This window comes from Colobus angolensis, unplaced genomic scaffold, assembly GCF_000951035.1.
Source record: "Colobus angolensis palliatus isolate OR3802 unplaced genomic scaffold, Cang.pa_1.0 Scaffold224, whole genome shotgun sequence".
Classification (NCBI taxonomy): Eukaryota; Metazoa; Chordata; class Mammalia; order Primates; family Cercopithecidae; genus Colobus; species Colobus angolensis.
The window spans coordinates 6,715,798-6,737,940 of NW_012115422.1; the positions used below are offsets into that span (position 1 = coordinate 6,715,798).

Consider the following 22,143-nt stretch of genomic DNA (forward strand, 5'->3'; position numbering starts at 1 on the left):
TTTTTTTTTTTTTTTTTAGACAGAGTCTTGCTCTGTCTCCTAGGCTGGAGTGCAGTGACCTGATCTCAGCTCACTGCAAGCTCTGCCTCCCGGGTTCACGCCATTCTCCTGCCTCAGCCTCCCCAGCAGCTGGGACTACAGGCACCCGCCGCCACGCCTGGCTAATTTTTTGTATTTTTAGTAGAGATGGGGTTTCACCATGTTAGCCAGGATGGTCTCTACCTCCTGACCTTGTAATCTGCCCTCCTTGGCCTCCCAAAGTGCTGGGATTACGGGCGTGAGCCACCGCGCCCGGCCTATAAATCTTAAATGATACATGCATGCAAAGTAAAGTGCACACTCAAGAATGGAGATGGTACACACTAAATTCAAAGCTATGGTTACCTGTGGAGAGAAAGGGATAAGGCAAAGGCACACAGGAACCTCAGCTGTAGCTGTAATGTAGTGCTGCCCCCCCCCAAAAAGAACAAAGGCAAATATGTTGAGGTTTAATAAAATTGGGTGGCAGGTGCATGGTGGTAATCTAGTTTGTATACTTGTCTCTATATTTAAAGTATTTCATAATAAAAATATAAAAACAAATGAAGTGCGGTAAAACAGAGAACATTCCAAAAATAAATGACAAAAAGGAGATTTACATATATTTCATTGAAGACGTTTTTTGAGAAACATTAATTTACAGGAGCATCTGTTACTGTGTCTAGGCCCTTAACTTTGATGGGTCCTACCTCCCTTTAGAGCTTTAACAAAATAAATTGTTTCTACTACAGCAATAACATTACAGCTTTGCAAAAAACAACAAAACACATATTATGATTAACAGGAAAATAAAGTCAGTGGCAACGTGTTTATGAAAATATCAGCAATGTGTTTGTCCTAACCTGTAAAAATATGCCATAGGACAGACAGATAACAACAGGTGAAATAGATAAATGAAATATTCTTTAACTACCATTTAATAGAGAATTGGTAGTTTCTCCTCCATGCAGAAGAGAAAACATTCAGGATTAATAATTCTGAATCAGGTTGATAGCTGTCAAGCTATGATTACTGCCTCTAGAATATGAAAACATAAAAGCTCAGGGTCAAAGAAAAAAATCACTTAGTATTCATGTATTAGTTTTCTGGCCTCTTACTTTGTTCATTTATACTACACCATCTAAGTTTCAGGAAAAAGTAATCTAATCTGAGATTCAGTTACATGGAAGGACAGATCAAGAAGTATGGCATGTAAAGAACTTTGCCTCATGAAGAGAACTCATAAAGAGTTTCAGTAAAACTCTCTCTCTTCTATCTTTGCATTTCTTGTCATTGAGTTATGCTCTATTACCTTTATAGCTTATTCTATCTTGTATATCTTCATATTCACATGCAAACATAGTAATGCCACATTTAACTAGTCACTAAAATGGCAATCTAAATTACATGAAATATGGCCAAAGAAATATACACATAAGACCCAAGAACAATCAAAATACAAGGCACAGAGTTCTATTGTTGGGTCTTATATTACATACAGTGCTAAAAAATTTAATCATAGATTCAACTACAGACAAAAGGTGTTTAAAAAGACATAAGTATGACATCTGGAAGTATTACTAAAGAAACATGGGAAAAATACAAATTTATTACAGAAATTTTGAAAAACCTAATGAGTCACATGGGACATGAGCAAAAAATCCATCGTATCTAAGTAACTGACAAAAATGCTATAGTACTTATGATGATTCACAATGAATCACGGCCCCGAATTATCGAGAAAAAAAAAAATATTTGTTCAGGATACCTTAAGAACTGTGGGGAAATGACTTTAAGCCACTGATTCTTACATTCATCCAGAAAAACAAATATGTAAGCATATTCTGAAAAAAATAACATTTGTCCTATCAGTTTTAAGATACAATGTAATGGGATAATAATGAAAAGAGTGAGGTAATACCACAAAAACAGCCAGACCAATGGAACAGAATTATCTTCAAACAGAAAGATTGATATATGTCAGTAATCTTTGAAAAGGGAACATCAGGAGTCAATACATAATTATCTAATAAATGTTACTGAAATACTTGGTCAACTATTTTGAATACTGTCTTCTTAGGGAGATTTATAATCTCATCTGAAACTATATATCAAATAAATTCCAGATAGGAAGAGCTTTTAAAAAAAAATGTTTAAGTGACTGTTTCATAAAGGACGGACATTAAGCACAGAGAAAAATGACTTTAAAAAGAAAAGAAAAACAGACAATTTCAAAATGCAAATACATTTTTATAATTATAAAAGTAATTTGTGAGAAATTCTGAAATCTTGAAATGCATATAAAAATAAACAAGAAAGTTTGTTGATTTTCCTATCAAGAGAAAATATTGTTACATTTCAGAATATATTCTTTTTTCAGTATGTGTTTATATATATTTACACAGATATATATATCAAAAAAATCAAAAATTATTTCATGAATGGGACTGTAGTTGCCTTGTAATTTAAAGTTTGTAAATTCTACATTAAGGAGCTCGTTCCATGTAAATAAATATGGATATACATTGTCATCATCATCATCATTTCCAATAGCTACAAAATATCTTATTCTATTAAAATACCTTATTCTATTAAAATAAAACATTTGGAAGTAAACACAAATAAAACCAATTTTCTCTTTCAACTACTGGTGTAAAAGTCAATTTTGGTTGTTTTCTTTTCCAAGATGGTGGAATAGAGACTTTTAACATGCCTTGGCCTTTTGGAAATAGCAAGATAGTGCATAAAGATTAACTGTGAGCTTTCATTCAAGAAGGAAAATGGGAATATAAGAAGTCAAACTGTCTCTCCTCACTGAAGATATGATTTTATACCTAGAAAACCCTACAGACTCCATCAAAAGGTTCCCAGAACTGATAGATGACTTCAGTAAAGTTTCAGAGACAAAAATCAATGTACAAAAATCAGTAGCATTTCTATACACCAATAATGTTCAAGCCTGAGAGCCAAATCAAGAATGCAATCTCATTTACAATAGCCACACAAACAAAAAAACAAAATGCCTAGGAGTACATCTAACCAAGGATGTAAAGGATTTTCATAGGGATAACTTCAAAACACTGCTGAAAGAAATCAGAGATGGTACAAATGGAAAAATATTCCATGATCATGGGTTAGAAGAATTAATATTGTTAAAATGACCATACCACCCAAAACAATCTACAGATTCTACATGAATTCTATCCCGCTACCAGATCACTTATCACAGAACTAAAAAGAACTATTATTAAATTCATATGGAACCAAAAAATATCCCAAATATTGAAAGCAACCCTAAGCAAACAGCATAAAGTCATAGATATTGCATTACCTGACTTCAAACTATACTATATAGCAGTAATAACCAAAACAGTATGGTACAAAAACAGATACATAGATCAATGTAACTGAATAGAGAACCCAGAAATAAAGCTGCACACCTACAGCCTTTTAATCTTTGACAAAGTTGACAAAAATAAGCAATGGGAAAAGGATTCCCTATTCAGTAAATGGTGCTGGGATAGCTGGCTAGACACATGAAGAAGAATAAAATTGGACCCCTACATTTTAACATAAACAAAAATTAACACGACATGGATTATTTAAACATAAGACCTCAAACGATAAGAATCCTAGAAAGAAACCTAGGAAACACCATTCTGGACATTGGCCTTGGGAAAAAGTTTATTTGTGAGAAAATTGTGACTAAATCCTCAAAAGCAACTGCCACAAAAAAAAAAAAAAAAAAAAAAAAAAAAAAATTGACAAGTGGGACCTAATTAAAATAAAGACCTTCTACACAGCAAAAGAAACCATCAACAGAATAAACAGACAACCTACAGGAGGGAAGAACTTACTTATAAACTATGCATCTGATAAATGTCTAATATCCAGTCTATATGGAACTTAATTGAACAAGCAAAAAACAACCCATTTAAAAATGGGCAAAAGACATAAACAGACATTTCTCAAAATAAGACATACAAATGGCCAATAAACTATGAAAAATGCTCAATATCACTAATCATCAGAGAAATGCAAATTAAAACCACAATGACAACACCATGTCACACCAATTAGAACAGCTATTATTAAAAAGTCAAAAACCAACAGGTGCAGGCAGGGTTGCAGAGAAAAGCGAATGCTTATACACTGCTGGAGAGAATGTAAATTCGTTCAGCAATTATGGAAAGCAGTTTGGAGGTTTCTCAAAGAACCTAAAACAGAACTATCATTTAGCCCAGCAGTCCCATTACTGGGTATCTAGCCAAAGGAAAATAAATTGTTCTACCAAAAACAATGATGTGCTCACATGTTCATTGCAGCACTATTCACAATAGCAAAGACATGGAATTCAAACCAGGTGCCCATCAATGGTGGACTGGATAAAGAAATGTGGTACATATACATCACAGAATACTATGTGGCCATAAAAAAGGAATGAAATCGTGTTTTGCCACAATATGGATGCAGCTGGAGGCCATTAATCTAAGTGAAGTAACACACGAACTGAAAACCAAATATTGCATGTTCTCACTTATAAGCAGGAGCTAAACATTAGGTACTCATGGAAATAAAGACAGCAACAATAAAAACTGGCAACCACTAGAGCACAGAGGGAAAGAAGGGGGAAAGGGTTGACAAACTATTGAGTACCATGCTCGGTACCTAATGACCTTACTGAATGTACTAGAAAGTATCAAAAACAAAGCACATTTATATATTTCCAAAGATTATCTCTATGTATTTATTTTACTTTCTTTGAAAGCTAGTAAAGTTTGATTTTTTAAATATTTCTTAGTCATTAATATTTCTTCTTTTCTAAGTTATTCCTTCATGTTCTTTGATCAATGTTCTATTTGGAATTTTAAAAATTGATTTGTAAGAGAGCTCTCCTATAATACCTACAAAATCAATAGTTTCCATATTTTTTATATTTTTTCCTGCTTGTCATTTGTATTTTATCTTTAATTTTTATTGTGTAGAGGGTTTCAAATTAGTCACATTTAAAAATATTTACTGGTTTCTACCTTTATTGACGTACTGATAAAGATCATCACTAACTCATGATTATATAAATATCTACTTAGATTCTTTCACATGCTCTTACACCTTTTGGGTTTTTTAACATTTGAATCTTTAGTCTACTTGAAATTTATTTGGGTATGACATATGATAAAGAATTCGAACAGTGTTTGTCCCCAGATTTGGACATTTGTCCCCAATGTATTAAATGCCTTAAACTTATACCAGTTTATTATATTTACTTGGTTCTGTTTTGGGGCTTCCAATTTTGTGGTCAATTTAATTTTAAATTGGTCATTTGACTCCTAAAACTTTTAATTAATAAATGCATGAAAGTAAAAGGCAGAAAACTGGAAAAAAAATTATTATAGCCACTATGACAGAAAAATGGTTGACAACAATAATATGATAAATCATACAAGTCAACAAAAAACTACCAAAACATCTTTGGGGAATGTGGAAGATGGGTAAAGGATAAGCAGAAAATTCATAATAGAAAAATAAATGACTACCGTAAGCATGATAAAGTGACATTCACCCTGTAGTAGTCAAATAAATGTTTAAAAAATTAGATAACACTTATTAAATTGTCCAATTAGCAAGGACTGTCTCATAAAGCAACTTTAAAAATCTCTCCAAAGTTAAGAATCTCAGGAGAAAGGCATTCTTACACTTCCCAGCAGGCATATAAATTGGCAGAATGATTTTTAAAAACAATCTGGCAGTAGCAAACAAGAGTCATAAAACAGTATACATCCTTTGACTCAGCAATTTCCTTCAGACTCTAGCCTAGAAAATAAGTGGAATGTAGTAAAAGATTTATATACAAAGATATTCACCTTAGTTTTATTTAAATCAAAAATAGAAAGTAGGCTAAAAAAAAAACTCGTAAAATATTGAATATAGAAATCATAGCGTAACTATAGTATCGAATATTCTAGCTATTTAAAATAGTTATTTACGAATCTGTTTAACAACATGTGGAAAGTGTTACAAAGTTATGTGAATGAGGCAGGCCCAGTGTTTCTGGGGGGTTATGGGCAGGCCCTGGGGGTCTTCAGGGACCTTGCGGGCAAAAGGGGTTGGGAAGTGAGAGGCCAGCTGCGCTCACCACGCAGGGCCTTCCTTGGCACCCAGCCTTGTGGAGCAGCAAGTATGTGGGCCAGCATGTCACACATGCTCCTGCACCTCCACAGCAGCTGGCAGGTGGACCAGGCCATCCTCCCAGGGAAGGATGGCAAGGTTGTCATTCGCTTTGGCCATGACCGGGACCCCACACGCATGAAAATGGACAAGGTCTTGTACAGCATCGAGAAGGTTCAATATTTTGCAGTTATTTTTCTTGTGGATATTACCAAAGTACCTGACTTCAACAAAATGTATGAGTTATATGATCCATGCACTATCATGTTTTTCTCCAGGAACAAGCACATCATGGTTGTCTTGGGGACTGGCAACAACAAGATTAACTGGACCATGGAGGACAGGCGGGAGATGGTTGACATCATAGAGACCATGGACCATAGGGCCATGGTCTTGTCCATGGCGGCGGCCTGGTCTTGTCTCCAAAAACTACTCCAGCAAGTACAGATACTGAGGTGCCCTCAGGCTGTGTGGATAAATGCTGTGGAGGCCTTTTCATGTGGAAACCTTTTAAACTATTTCAAGCCTTTGGAAAAGTATATGAAGCTCCAGTGCTGGAGGACCTCTGGACACAATTTATTACATGACCTTAACTAGCTGAAATAAACACATGAAAAAAATAATAATACTGATCTTAATGGAATACAAGGAAGATTTTAAAAGTGTATATATAGTTGCATCACAGTTGGTAAAAATGCATATAAAAAAATTTGAGTAAACACATAATGATCATCATGGGTGATTATGATTTTCTTCATTCTTCATTTCCTTATTTCTAAAATACTTCACAATATGTCTCTATCGTTTTTGTCTAGTTAGATGGGAATACAAACTGGGGAAAGGCCTGTGTTTTCAAAATGGGAAAAGCTATGAGCAAACAAATCTATGAGCTGGGAGAAGCAACAGAGAGAGGGAAAGGACAAAGGCTTAAAAGAAAGGAACAATGAATGTCACCAGGATCCTGCAGAAAAGAGACATCAAGAGAACAGGTAGAGAGACTTGTCTAGGAGGGACATCTTTCCTTTGATACCTGTGAGGAGGAAGTACTGGAGAGGTGCAAACACAGATCGATTTATGTGCAGGTAATGGGAGCAGAACATTCACTGAACTCAGAGATGTTCACTTTTACTACCTAAGTCAAGCATGAGGCAAGCTCATCAGCTGAGACTGAAATAGAACTTGAGAAGAGTGATAAAGATTATGAAAACTGAATGGGAGCAGGAGTTAATTAAAAATAGGGAAAAGAACTATACTGGTATTTCTGTTTACCTAAACATGTCAGGATCATGAAATCATTTTGTCTCAGGAACCAAATACAGTTACTATCTTCTTTACCAGAGAACAATTCTTTTAACATATCTGTGCCATACCTTGACAGATTGCTTGATTCATTGATTTAGATTCTTTGATTCATTCAACACTAGTCTAGTGCTTAACCAGGTCACTAATGCCCTCCACATTTGCAAATTCAGTGGTCAATTCACAGTCCTCATGCTATTTGGCATTTGTTATGTGTTACAGTACACACTTACAAATCCTTCATTCTTGAAAATTATAATACATTTGTTTCTAGGACACCACTCTACTGTACTATTAACCCTTCTTAGATGCCTTTGCTGGTACCTTTTCATTTATCTGATCATAAATGTTAAAATGCTCCAAGCCTCAGTCTCCATGCCTCTTACATCCATTTATTCACAAGATGATCTCATTCAGGCTCTTATCTTTAAATACGTTTGTACACTGACAACTTACATATAACACACACATACTCACACACACATACACCTGCAGATTCAATCTCTCACCTAAACTTCAGACTCAGTCAGAACTGCCTACTCTACTTGAATATTCATCAAACTTCTAAGAAGCAATCCCCACCCCAAGTACTCCTCATCCCCAAATTACCCATTTCACTAAACGGAAACTTCATTCACCAAGCTGTTCAGGCTAAAAACCTTGGAATCATCAATGGGTCTCCATTTCTTTTTGCCCACTTCAAATAGAGCTGCAAATTCTATTTACTCTGTTTTCAAAATATACCAGGATCTAACCACTTCTCTCCACTTTCATTCTAGTTTAAGCCACAGTCATTTCTCCTCTGGAATGCCTTGGTCCCCTCCCCGCCGCCGCAAAGGGACCCTCTCCCTCATCTGTTATGCCCCCACAGTGTGTTCTCCCCACTGTAATGGGAGTGATTCTTTAAAAACAAACATAAGTTAGATGATGTCACTCTTCTGCTCACAAGTCTCTAATGACTTCATATTTCACTTATAGTAAAAACCGAAGTCCTTATGAAGACCTTAAGGCCCCACCTGATCAGGCTTCCTGGGAGGAGGGCAGAGAGCAGGAGGATCTTCTGCCTGGGTTTCCATATGGGAGACAATTTATCTAAACACTATACCTAGTGGGGGCTTCCTCAAATACAAGTTCACTGTTTGTCCTAGGTACAGTTACCTAAAGTTTTCTTATCTAACTAGTAAGACTAAGAAAGTGACTGAATAAAATAAATATCTAAATAAAAGCTTACATTTTTAAACATGAAATTTCAGAAATATTAGTGGTTCCTTTCAGAATATAATGTATTTTACTCTAATTGCCATTCTCTCATCTCATTTTACTTTTCAAAAGATATGTGCCAACAGGCCAGTGTGATTTACGGAAGAGTTTTTCCCCTTTTTCTTCTTCATTAGTAACAAAATCCCAGAAGTATGATTTCCAGATTCTCTTCAAGAAACAAACATCTGCTGTGTCCCGCATGTTGCTTTCCAATCTTTTACACATTGTGTAAAAGCATCATTGTGAATAACACCGGGCATTTTCGATGTTCTGTTGAAAATGGAAGAAGGACAAATATCTGTCCTTATATATTCACAAACAGAAAGCTCTCGATTTCAGAAAGGCAAGCAAGCTGCCCACCTTTTCGTTGTCTCCTATTGAAATATTAAACTGTATCACTGTTCTTTTGCATAGTGTTTATTATTATAATCAGTGAAAGCAAGTAACAGAAAGTGGCACAAAGTGACATAAGAACATTGATCTACAATTTGGCAAAATAGAGAATTGTTTCTTGAATTTCATGATCTATTATCTGCCAGTTTCCCATTTGACCCTGTAGACACAACAAGTATATATTAAAAGGCAATTTTCTTATCTACTTATATAATCTCTCAACTTTCACTTTCACATATTAAAGCAGAGTAAGTCCATGAAGTTTTCTTAAACTACATGCAAATAATAAAAGCGAGCCAGTATCAAAACAATTGATTTCACTCCAAATGTAATCACATGAAATAATTGGTCTGAGTCGCCCACCTTTGATTTAAAGATCAAGAGAGTGTAAACCGAAGGCAGAAAAGTCGGAGGCCAGCAACAAAACAGCGGGGAAGAAAAGAAAGCCAAAGCTTAACGGTGTGAGTAGGCATTACTGCCTGTGTGTGGAACCCTCTGTGTGTGTGTGTGTCAATTTGAATGGGTCGATGTGGTTATGTTCACATGACTGGCTGTGTGTGTGTCTGCATGTCAGCTTGAGCATGTGCGAGTGTGTGTGTGTTGGCCTGCAGGAGACAGTGTGAGTTTATGTGTGTCAATCTGAGAAAGAGAGAGTTCATGCGCATATGCACTTTTCCCCTTAGAGAAGTGGGTAGAACACCGTTGGCTACACAAATTTTTATGTTGTGTAGGTGTGTCAGCCTGAGCAAGAGTGTGTGTGTTTATGTATATGTCAGCTTGAACAAGCAACCATGTATAGGAAGAAGGGAGAAGACTGTGTGTGGCAGACTGAATGTGTGTGTGAATGGGTGTGTAGTATGTTGTATGTGTGTAATATGTGGTGTGTGTCAACCCAAGTGAGTGCATGTGTGGGTGTGCGTGTGTCAGCATATATCCGGGAGGAAGAACTAGAGAGACTTTTTATTTCCCTGGATCCTATGTGGTAGGAGAGATTTCTTAGAAAATCATACAAGTGCCGTTTTATTTAAATTTGCCTTTCCGACATAATGACGGGTCCCTCCAAGTATGTTAATTAACCTCAGTAGAAATTAGGTGTGAAAAATACCCTAAAATGATTTAGCAGCAGGACACGGAGAATTCAGTCAATTTAAACATTGCCACTTTATAAGTCAGCAAAATGCTATTTTTCTTTCAGTTTAAAATAATCTGATATAATTAACTAATTTTTCCTTCACTAAATGGCTCTTTAAATCAGTGCTATAATTGATGTCTCTCAAACATCATTTTATTTTAAATTAAGGTTTAGCAGATAATTTCTGAACAATCACGATTAATCCCTTGCTAGAGTGTTAATATTACACATAAACATAAAATACAACATTGCTAGAAACAGTTCAGCTTTCAAAACTAAGTACCATGAAGCACTGACATGGTATGCTGGACTAGAACTTCATTTTTGATTCCCACAACACACTTCTGGTCACTCCACTCGGCCTCACTATCCAGAGCTGACTAGAAGGAAACACATCACACAAGTGACTCACTGTCTGTCTACTCAATGGAAAGAAAAGAAAGGTTCTCATCCTCAGTACTGACCCTAATGCTCATCAGATGTTATAAACCACACGATAAACCTGGAAAAATATCAAAGTAGTCAGGGGAGCTGCTCTTCCCCAGAATGCCAGTTCCAATGGCCTCTGGGTAGAAAGTAACTAAGGTAGGTTTTCTTTCTGGAATTCAGCTATTATTCTGGTGTTTTTGCCAATAACTCATAGATATATATGCAGAAATATGTGCATGTTTATAAATATACACACACAAAATTTACTCCACAAAATAGAACTTAATGTCACCTCATTTTATTTTTCTTAATCAAATAAAGTATGACTCCAAGTATCCATTTGCTAACAGTGTTATTCGGTATTTCACACTCTTTCCTGCTCTGGCCCTGTGAGAGCACCAGGAAATTCAGCAAACTTGAGAAGGGACTTATGGCTTTCAATTTGTTGTGGTCACCATTGAGATGCTGGTGTTCAAACCCCAAGGACAGGTGGGTGGCTCTACTTCCAAGGCAGTGCAGACCTTGGAATCTTTAAGTGCCTGGAACACAGTGGCCTCCCTCATGACATCACCTCCCCCTCCACCACGTCATCCACCTGTCACCCACAGGCCTTAGCACTTCCTGGGATGCCCCACAGGACTCAGAGTGGACCTGCCACTGTGCTTCATAACCCATAACTCTGGGTGAATCCTTTCCGCCCCTTCCAAGCCTTGAAACTTCATTCCTTCTTGGCCAACCTAATTCAATGCTCTCTCAGAAGATAAATACAGACACTCTTTGCTTTTCCCCTTGAAAAGGTGGGTAGAACACTGTGAGGTGCTCAGGCCCTCAGAAACTTGAGGATGGCCTTACGGCTTTCAGTCTGTCATAGTCACTGTTGAGATGATGTTGTCCAAACCTGAAGGACAGATCAAAGGTCTTTAGGCCTCTCCTTTCTGGGAGGATGGGGAAAAGGTACATTTTAGTCAACAGTAGCCATGTTGTCAAATTCTATTATTACACTATTTTTGCCTTGGTTTACAGACTTCCTGGATACACTGTAGTATATGATTGTATTATACTTTTTTCAAATTAACAGTTAGACATATTGCACCAGGTACTTCCCCTAACAAGGTATCTGGAGATAGATGGAAATCATAGCACGTTTTTTTTAAAATGTCACTAGCACGCTGTCGAAAATAAGTTTATCTTATGTTTCCAGACTTTTCAAACACCCTTAGAATGTATACGTATGTACATGTATATGTCAATATGTGTGTGTATATGTGTGTGTATATATACATATATTTTTATATTGCTCAAATTTTTTTCATTGATGTGTTTTCTTAAGTGGTAAGAGCTTTTTAAAATAAGTTTGATAATTTTCTATAATAGCTACTTAAAAACCTCTTTTCCAGTTTACTATGTGCCTTTGGTTTTGTTAATGTGGAATAACATGCAGAAGATTTCATGACTCAATTTTTAAGTATATTTGCATAAAGTTACATAGGTATTTGCATAATTTGTAATCTTCTCTGACTCTATAGCCCTTTTCTCATTTCTAAATTTGTTGATTTGGATTTTCTCTTTCTCCTTCTCTTTTTAAAATTTAGTTTACCAAATATTTATTTCATTGTTTGATTTTAAACCAGGCTGAATCAGTTCTATCATTTTTCCATCTTCTAACATTAAATTCTGTGTTTTATCTTTATTCTTAACATACTCTTATCTGCCTAAGTTCTGTTTATTGGTATTACTTTGTTTCAGGATTTTTTTTCCTCCCAATTGTCTAGAATTTAATGTTTCACTCATTTTTAAATTATATTTTTAAATAATAAAATATCTTAGAGTGATGAATTTTTCTATAAATATGCATTTGTCTGCCAAGCATAATTTTGACATGAAACTTACTTCTTTGATTATTTTCTTAAAAGGCTAGTATTGTATTTTTTATTTCCTTATTTACTATAAGGAATTTCCTTATAGTAATGAATTTCCAGGGTTTTACAAGAGAATATAAATAGTGGATGTTTGCTTTTTCTTGTAAGTATTCTAGGTCAGAAAAAGAAGTTTTGCAAATGGAAGTTCTAGCTAAGACATTAAAACCTTAATGATATTATTAGCTATTGATAAGTCTACACTTACTACGCCACATTTATTTTTTAAATTCCTATTCTAGAAATAATGGCAAAATTTCCTATTTGTGCACTTCAGAGCAACCTATCAAAACTAATAAAATTTGAATGGAACTTTTAACAAAAGTTTTCAATGAATATTTTTTTCTTTTTCCTACTCAAAGTACATATTAAAGAAAACCTGCCAATCTTTACAGGTAGTCCTCGAATCTTCCTGCAGCTGACTGGTGGATACAAACTCCCAAGTGTCAGGGCACAGGGCATTCTCTCTCCCATTGCCATGCCCTCCTCTCTTTCCAACTGTCTATATCACTTCTTAAGTAGTCATCATAAATGGAGTCATTTGGGGGCAATTAAAAAGATCCTTGTGAGTGAATTTCTTTCAAGCCATTTAATATCAGAAATGCTCATATTACCCATTAAAAATATCCTCTCAGACATTTGGATTCCCTCCAACAGAGGATGCAGTGGGGAGTTCAGGAGGTTGAGAACAAGGTAGGAGCTGCAGAGAAAATAAATAAAGCCTCCAAATGAGAGTTTGGTTCTTTTACATTTTATACCACACCCCTTGGTTTAAAAGCCATAAATAAAGCTAAAAACAATACTCTTGAGTAATGACTTTTACTTTTGTTGAGGACACTTCACAGTTTCCCAGGAGATTTTTCAGGCCTCTGACAGAGATCTAAATAAGAAGCAATTTTAAGATGTCATTCCTTATCTAGCCATTTTACCAAGACATGCTTTACCCAAGATAGACTAAATGACAACCTGTTTCCCACCTTAGTACATGTCAGATAAACTAGCATTCTCAGTTCTGCCTTGACGATAGATTGCAGAATGTGATTAATGATATATCCAAGCAGAAGTCCCCAAGGAAAACATCATCTCTTAATTCTGACTATCCTAATGAAATCGCATAGTTCATAATTCATTAATCTGACTGCAGTGACAAAAATAGGATGCAAGAAAAAAAAGTACTTCTATAGTGTCCAAAGAGACAAAGCTGAGATAATTCATTAGCAATAGCATATGCTTAAATTTCACTATGTTCTGCTGCATAGTGCAAGGTTTTCTGTACAAAAGTAACAGCAAGAAACACATTATGTTCCTCTTTTTGAAGAAAATGATCACCTTCAAAGAAGCCAACAGAATTCTTATTTAAAATATTCTTGTTTCTCCAAGAAAAAAAGGTCCTACACAATAGGTTCCTAAAATACAAATTTTATTAAGGCAATACGTTAAATAAGAGTCCACTGAGCACAGGCTTTTGTCCTTCTTTTTCTTAGCCTTCCCTTAGAGGAAGACTGCCTGTCATCCTATTAACCATACATTTTCTAAGTGCGAGGTCATTTCACTGTTTAGTTTCTTAAATTAGTGGAGCTTAATGTATCACTTCACCCAAAATTAGTTGTTATAAAAGGCAATATACTAACGTGTAAAACACGTTGCTTTTTCTAAAGTACTTAGCATTCAAAAATAAATACTATCATTTAATGATGGTAATAATGATGAAAATTATAATATTCTATCTGATTCAACATATTCTTAATAATCAGCAGCAACAGCAGCAACATAGACCTTGGTGGTCCGCAGAGTCTGATGGAGTCCTGCACTCACAGAAAGTGCCACTCCTAAGTTGTGGAGGACATTTGCACTGTGAATGTCATCCCCACATCATGAACCTAAAGACCCTTCCATAGACTTTCGAATTTTAATTTGTAACTGAGGCTGGCATGTGATTACCACTTGGGTACAGAGGTAGCAAACCTACATATCTCCCCCTTAAGGGAAAGGCCAAAGAGCCCAGATCATTAAGCCTTAAAAAGTGAAGTCATTGGAATACCTTTTTCCATTCTAAAGAATTATTCTTTGCACACAAAAATGAACACATAATAATAGAAACTCTATGCTTATGGGAGTAAGTCATCCATTACATATAAGGCATACCAGTCCTGGACTTTTTATAGAAATTTTCTGTAAAAACAGCTATAAAGATGTCAAAGTTCTATTAGTTATTATATTACTTTGAACGTTGTGATGGATACAAAGCAGGTTTAAGGTTTTGTTTGGAAATTTTCATCTAAAGATGGGTTCTCTTCTTTTGGGAGGGGAGAAAAACAACAAGTGTTCAAGAGCTCAAAATTCATGCTGAATCAAAGATAACTTTGCACTGGTCATAAAGTTCTAGCCAAAGAAATATCCCAATTCACTAACCTTGGTTCCATGAGTGAGATTAAGTAGTTGAAGTGATAAAAAGTGAGACCTACTCTTCTGCCTGGGTCTTATCCCCACATATAAAATTCTTCAGTTACCATAAAATACCACATAGAACTGCTATGCCATATTACAAAGCTGCAGCACAAGTTTCACAAACAGGTGAATTTTAATTCTAGACTAAAAAGATGAAAACGCTTGCTATGTCTCAACATAGCAAGTTTAATTTTATACCTACTTTTCTTTTCCAGGCTATCCAAGGTCACAAAGCTGAGCTCATTTATAAATCCTCCTTTGCCTTTTGTCAAAATTTGGTTCACTATCAAGTAACATTTTCCTTAACGCAAATTTTTATTTGTTCCCATTGTTTCAGTACAGAGGCATTCTTAGATAACTTTTCTTATATTTTACTGTTCATCCTTCTCTACCTCCATGACCCAACATCCAACTCTAAATCTTCCTCTGTCAGTCACTGAAATAGCATGTCCTTCTTCTTCTCAAAAATGATGGTTTCCAAATATTTGAAAACACAATGGTTTGCAGTTATTTTTAAGTCTTGCTTCAGCTAGAAGTTTTTTGGTTGCAAGTAACTGAAACTCAAACTTAAAAGGCTTGAGCAATTAAAGGTATTTACTAGTTCGTGTAATGAAAAATTCCATTGACAGGGTTTAGCTTCATCCAGCTGAACGGTGTTACCAAGACTATCTTCATATCTTAGTATGAAGATCTTAGATGTTGTATTCACCCTAAGGCTTTTAAAAAAATCTTTTTTTCTTTTTTCTTTTTTCTGTGGCCCGGGCTGGAGTGCAGTGGCGCGATCTCCACTCACTGCAAGCTCCGCCTCCCGGGTTCACGCCATTCTCCTGCCTCAGCCTCCTGTGTAGCTGGGACTACAGGTGCCCACCACCGTGCTCGGCTAATTTTTTGTACTTTTAGTACAGACGGGGTTTCACTGTGTTAGCCAGGATGGTCTCGATCTCCTGGCCTGGTGATCCGCCCGTCTCGGCCTCCCAAAGTGCTGGGATTACAGGCGTGAGCCACCGGGCCCGGCCTTTAAAAATCTTTAGATGGTCTCCCCTACCTCCTAAGGGTACAAGTTCAACTACTTCCAGCAGGAAAGTCAGAGCCTGTTTTTACAGCAGCTCTATTAAAATGCTAGTATCTAGTCCAGTTGTGCGTGTGTGGTCCATGTGACCATCACTAAAACGACATCACTGTGGCGTCTGGGCGTGGTGGCTCTCTTCTGTACTTTTTATGTTTTAGAATATCCTACACAAAACAGCATAGCATTCACTATACAGTTGGTGCAATATGAATAATGACATTAGTAAAACATAAAAATACAGAGAATAAGTGCTTCCTAATGCAATACATTTCAAAATGACGAGAAGAAAATAAAATTTGCGAATAATATTTAAATAAACTTGGCACTTTAAATACTCATTGTGAACATAGGTCTGTGTTTGTTTTGTTTAATTTTGTTTTTGTTTTTTCATTTCCAAAGCACCATATATTTTGAATACATATGGAAGGGCATATGGTTCCCTAATATCTTAAGTGTGACTTCATCATTTTATTGGAGAATTTTTTAAAAGTTAAAAATACAACTTTTAAACAGGGTGGCCATATATGCTAGCTTGCCGAGGAGATGCTTGGTTTATGCTTTGCTCTTATGTGGGTAGTCGGATTTTAAAAAACAAACAAACAAGCAAACATTTTGGCAACATGTATATCATATTCTTAAAGAAATTTGAGACAAGGGAAGTACCTAATCAAATAAAAGTGAAGTTAAATAGGCATACTCTTTGTGTAAGCAAAGAAATAGTTCAATTTATCATGTAGTAAGAAACACAGCACTGCTTCTAACGTACGAAAGAAAATTCATTTGAAGCCACAGCTGTTGTGCTTTAGGGATTTGGATTAAAACTCATTATTATCTTTCTGTTAATACTCTTCCCTGGACCAATCAGTGGTCATATGGTGTTTACAGACCCTGAACACTGAACTGACTTGAATGGCCTTTGTATTACAATACAATCAGATTATGTCTAATCTAAATGCTGTGTGTCCTTTATAGGACAGACGAATCCTAATCCCCCATTTACAAAAGCAAAGCCAGTCCAGTTCCCAATGGCTATCTAGTCACCATTTCCTGTTTTGTTTTTTAATTTTCAATTGACAGATATCAAAATAAATTTTAAATTCACTCAATCTACAGTTAGTGTAAAAATAAATATGTGGTGGTTTTGAGCTGTGGTCAAAGCACTTTTTTTTGATAGTTTAAAATGTGTTACTACAAAAACACAATTCTTCTCCTTCTAAAGAATAAAGATTAACAAAATAACCACCCCCACTATTCTAACAGTTTAAAGGCAAGCTTTAAAAGCATCTCATTTCCTCTTTCCCAAATTACTTGAGAGGTTATCTTGAAGCTCAGATTAGTTAGCTATGCCTAGGCTTTATCAGTTAAGGAATAACGATGTTTTAAGCAGAAGTCCCCACAAGATGACCCACCAAGCCATTTGGTAATGGACCTTTCTACCCCTTGCAATTTTATTACAGTGTTGTCAAGTCTTGCTTCACTTTGAGTCTCTGAAATAAGATGCCATTTTCAAGGAAGTGAGGGAGTAAAACATTATTGATGACAACGACTCCTCCCTTCCTTAACTCATGGCTTCCACCATCTGTGAACCCCAACTTTCTTCCCATTTACCACCTCAGGATTGCCCCCCCATCTCTGTCCTCCCATGATTCTAGGATTCGTTGTCAGTATTCTGATGCCATCCCCTCCCATAGCTCAGCAGCTTTGTTGACACTAAATTTGGGGTATCCTTTTTAACACCTCTTTTATCCTCCTTTTTACATCGCCTCTGTGAGCCACCTGGCCAGCAAATGGGAGCCTGCAATAAGAAGAGAATAGGTAAATAAGCTACCAAAGTATGAAAAACAGCTGTCGAAAATTCAGCTCCCACCCTCACATACAACAGAGTTTAGGGTTTGGAATTGTCAAACAAGAATGGAGTTCAATGTTTAAATAGATAAGGAAGAAATTTTTCAAAAGATATCAGGAAAGCAAGTAGTAGTTTAACAAAGACTGATAGTGCTCTGTTTCTTGATACAACTCTATAAAGCCACAAATAAAACAATGACAAAACATGCAAGAGCTCTGATGCACTCATGGGTTTTCTTCAGGGATAGAGGTAGAAGGCTGGCTTGTTAACAATGAAAAGACATCATTCTAACTCTCACTTGATGACTGATTTCATTCCTTTTGGAATACTCAGACACCGCTTACCCCAGCACCATCCATCTCTATGAAGCAAAGAGCACTATTGATAGCCCTGCAGAGAAGCAAAAATATTCCCAATAGGCGCCTTTCAACTATGCAGCACTCTCCCTTAAAGCAGGGGGTCAGCAGCAAGATATTTCTCCACAATACACACAATAGATCTATTTGGACCTAAAATTAACAGGTAGGTTTTGTTTTATTCTTTCTTTTTTTATTTGCTTTGTAAATTATTCAGAAAAAAAATTATTTAACTTGCCTGGATTTCTCCCACTGCCTAGCACCTACCCACAAAACATATACTAAAAATAAATACCAACTGCTTTTGCATCTATAAATAATGCAGTAAGAAAGGTAAATTTGAAGCTAAAAATTTATACGGCATACATCAAAGGCAAACCTAGTTGACTTTGATTTCTGTATCAATTCAAAACTTCAAATCTTTTGTCCATTCCACACTTAAGTTCCTAGTATGGTCTAAATACTACAGTAGAATAAAGACAAACTGGAAACTCACACTGCACTGAGTATCTTAAAACCTAACAAAGAGACACAAATTTATCTAAGAATGTAAGGTGATACAGTATACTGTAAGACACTGATAGAGTCTTCAAGCTATCTTCAATTAACTGACATCCTATCAAGTGCCAGATACTGTATTAAGCACTAGAAATACATTAGTCAGAAATATGTAAATATGATAGGCATGCAGGGGAGAAGGAGTAGCTAGAGCAAAGACTAGTTGGTGTGGAAAAACCAATGTCCAAGGAGCTGCAAGAAGCTGGGTATTTTGGAGACAGTGTGATAGGAAGGGTTGGGGAAGGAGGGGTAAATAGACTTGGGGAGAGTTCAGACCACATTGGGCCTTCTAGGCTTCCCCAGGAAATCAGAATTCTGTCCTGTGGGCAACAAGTCACAAAAGACTTTTTTTTTTTTTTTTTTTTTTTTGAGTCGTCCAGGCTGGAGTGCAGTGGCCGGATCTCAGCTCACTGCAAGCTCCGCCTCCGGGTTTACGCCATTCTCCTGCCTCAGCCTCCCGAGTAACTGGGACTACAGGCGCCCGCCACCTCGCCCGGCTACATTTTTTGTATTTTTTAGTAGAGACGGGGTTTCACCGGGTTAGCCAGGATGGTCTCGATCTCCTGACCTCGTGATCCGCCCGTCTCGGCCTCCCAAAGTGCTGGAATTACAGGCTTGAGCCACTGCGCCCAGCCACGAAAGACTTTTAAGCAAGGATCTCTCTTCTATTAATTCAAATACCTGATAGCTGATTTCATAACAACACAAATACCATTTTAATGAAATGATTATGTATTTCTAGCAGTGGGAAATCTGAGTTTTATATTTACATGAGTATAAATATTTATTTGAAAAATATAATTCTCAAATGCAAAATGTAAATAATAATTTAATGTTAAATAATCTTTAAAAAATAAACCTCACACATCTCTTACAACCAGAACTGCCCCACATTTCCTAGCTTCCTATTATTAACTGCCCCCTATTAAATGCTGCCTTCACTGGGGCCAATGTTGATGTAAACATTGCCTTTCTTATAGCATGCTGTTAAAACATAACATACGTGCATACAAGCAAACATCATAGAGCCTATGAATTGTCACAAAATGAACGTGTCCCATGTAGCCAGCATTAAGATCAACAGGATTACCAAAACCCCAGACTCCATCTCATGCCCCCTTATAATCATTTTCTGCCTCAAGGGTAACCACTACCCTGACTTTTGATGCCATGGGTTATATTTGCCTGTTTTTAAGCTTCCTATAAATGTAGTTATGTAGAATTTATTCTTTTGTGAGTTTTGTCTGTGCTGTTGGGTATAACTGTAAACTATTTGTTTTAATTTATGTAAAGTGTTGTATTTTTATGAATATATCATTTTATGAATATTTTATAAATATATCATTCATTTATCTAGTCTACTATCAATTGATATTTGAGTATTTTTCAGTTGAGGGTGTTATAAATGATGCTGCTATGAACATTCTTGTGTTTGGTGGAACATAGGTACATATGCCTATGGAATTGCTGGGTCTACCTTATTTATTTTTTATAATGTCAATACTTTTAAACAGAGGGCAAATGCGAGATAACGATATGTGGGAAACTATATAGTAGGATAAGAGGTAAAAATACAACCTGCAATGGACAGCTAAACAAAATCCAAATGCTCATCACTAAATTGTCCATTAATTCCTTCACCATGAGCCCACCATATTACACACAACATTTAGCGATGGTGGCCTGTATTTGAAAACTCCTTATTAAAAGTAAAACATGCCCTCATTTCTGCTTTGTAGCTTAAGTAAAATTTTGTTTTTAAACATAAATCCTTTATTCACTTTTTGTTTCAGATGATTTGGTTTAACACTAAGCGAACCATCATAATGTGAGTGGCTACATTATTGCAAAAAAGAATACCAAGACAATCTAAAAGGGAAGATTTGGATAAGAAAAGGCTTCTGGTTTTCATGAAGTTTGACAGTATGAAAATTACAAATCACCTCAAGAACCCTAAAATCTTTTCTTTAAACAGGCCTATGTAACCAAATCACTGGCAACTGTATTTCTGAAAATATTTCACAAAACTGGCATGATTTGAAATATATGGGTTTTATGGATTGCCTGGGCTCTGTGCCTAGAAATATTTCCAGAGATCATCTCACGTTTTTATTCCTAGGATCAACAATGTCAGCAGATGTTAAGGTTTGTTAGCCAAGTACAGTGATTTAAAAAGAAAGAAAGAGAATAAGAAAGAAAAAAGAAAAGAAAAAAAAAGAAAAGAAAGGAAGTCAGGTTCATTTTAACAATCTTCCAAACCAGTAACTCAAAGGATGGGATGGATTAAAAAAATAGTTTTAAGAGAGCACCACTATTTAAACAAGAGCAGCATCAAACATTTTAATTAAGGAATACAATCAGCTCCAAATCATACATACCATTCTAGTCTTTCCAAATCATTCCAAAATACAGTAAAAGACCAAATGTCAAAATACTTCGCTGAGAAAACAATTTTATGTTCTAATAATATTTCTCTTCATAGCTGAAGAGACTGTTAGCTGAAAAACAATATTCTCCTAGGTCTTCAGTGATTAAAATATCTTCCTATAAATATATCCAAGAATAATGTTAATTCACTTACCAGAGTGAAAATTAAACAACTGTACATACACATATAAAAATATTAATAATAATCTAGACACTGACCTTACACCTTTAACAAAAATTAACTCAAAATTGATCATAGAAGTAAATGTAAATCACAAAACTATAAAACTTCTAGAAGATAACATGGGGGGAAATCTAGGTAACCTTGGGTGTGGATATGACTTTTTAGTTGTAACACCAAAGCACAATCTATGAAAGAAAAATAATGATAGAAGAAACTTTACTGAAATTAAAAACTTTGGCTCTGAGAAGATATTTTTAAGAGAATGAAAAGACAAACCAGAGATTGGAAGAATATATCGGCAAAACATATATCTGATAAAAAACTTGTATCCAAAATATACAAAAACTCTTAAACACTCAACAAAAGAGCCCAATTGAAAAAGAGCAAAATGATCTGCATAGGCACCTCACCAAAGAAGACATGCAGACGACAGGCATATTGAAAGACTCCATATCATGTCACTGAGGAGATGCAAATTAAAACAACAAAGAGGGGGCGGAGCAAGATGGCCGAATAGGAACAGCTGCAGTCTCCAACTCCCAGCGCGAAAGACACAGAAGACCGGTGATTTCTGCATTTTGAACTGAGGTACTGGGGTCATCTCACTAGTGAGTGCCGGACAAGCGGTGCTGGTCAGCTG

The 22,143-nt window shown here is 35.9% G+C and overlaps 1 protein-coding gene and 1 pseudogene across 1 annotated transcript in view; one reads left to right on the top strand and one right to left on the bottom strand.

The window, feature by feature from the left end:
* The window catches only part of ZNF385B (zinc finger protein 385B), a 588,375-nt gene that overhangs the window by 378,975 nt on the left and 187,257 nt on the right, over window positions 1–22,143 (bottom strand). The gene's annotated exons all lie outside the window — the stretch shown is intronic.
* Window positions 6,211–6,640, top strand: LOC105513200 (annotated as a pseudogene).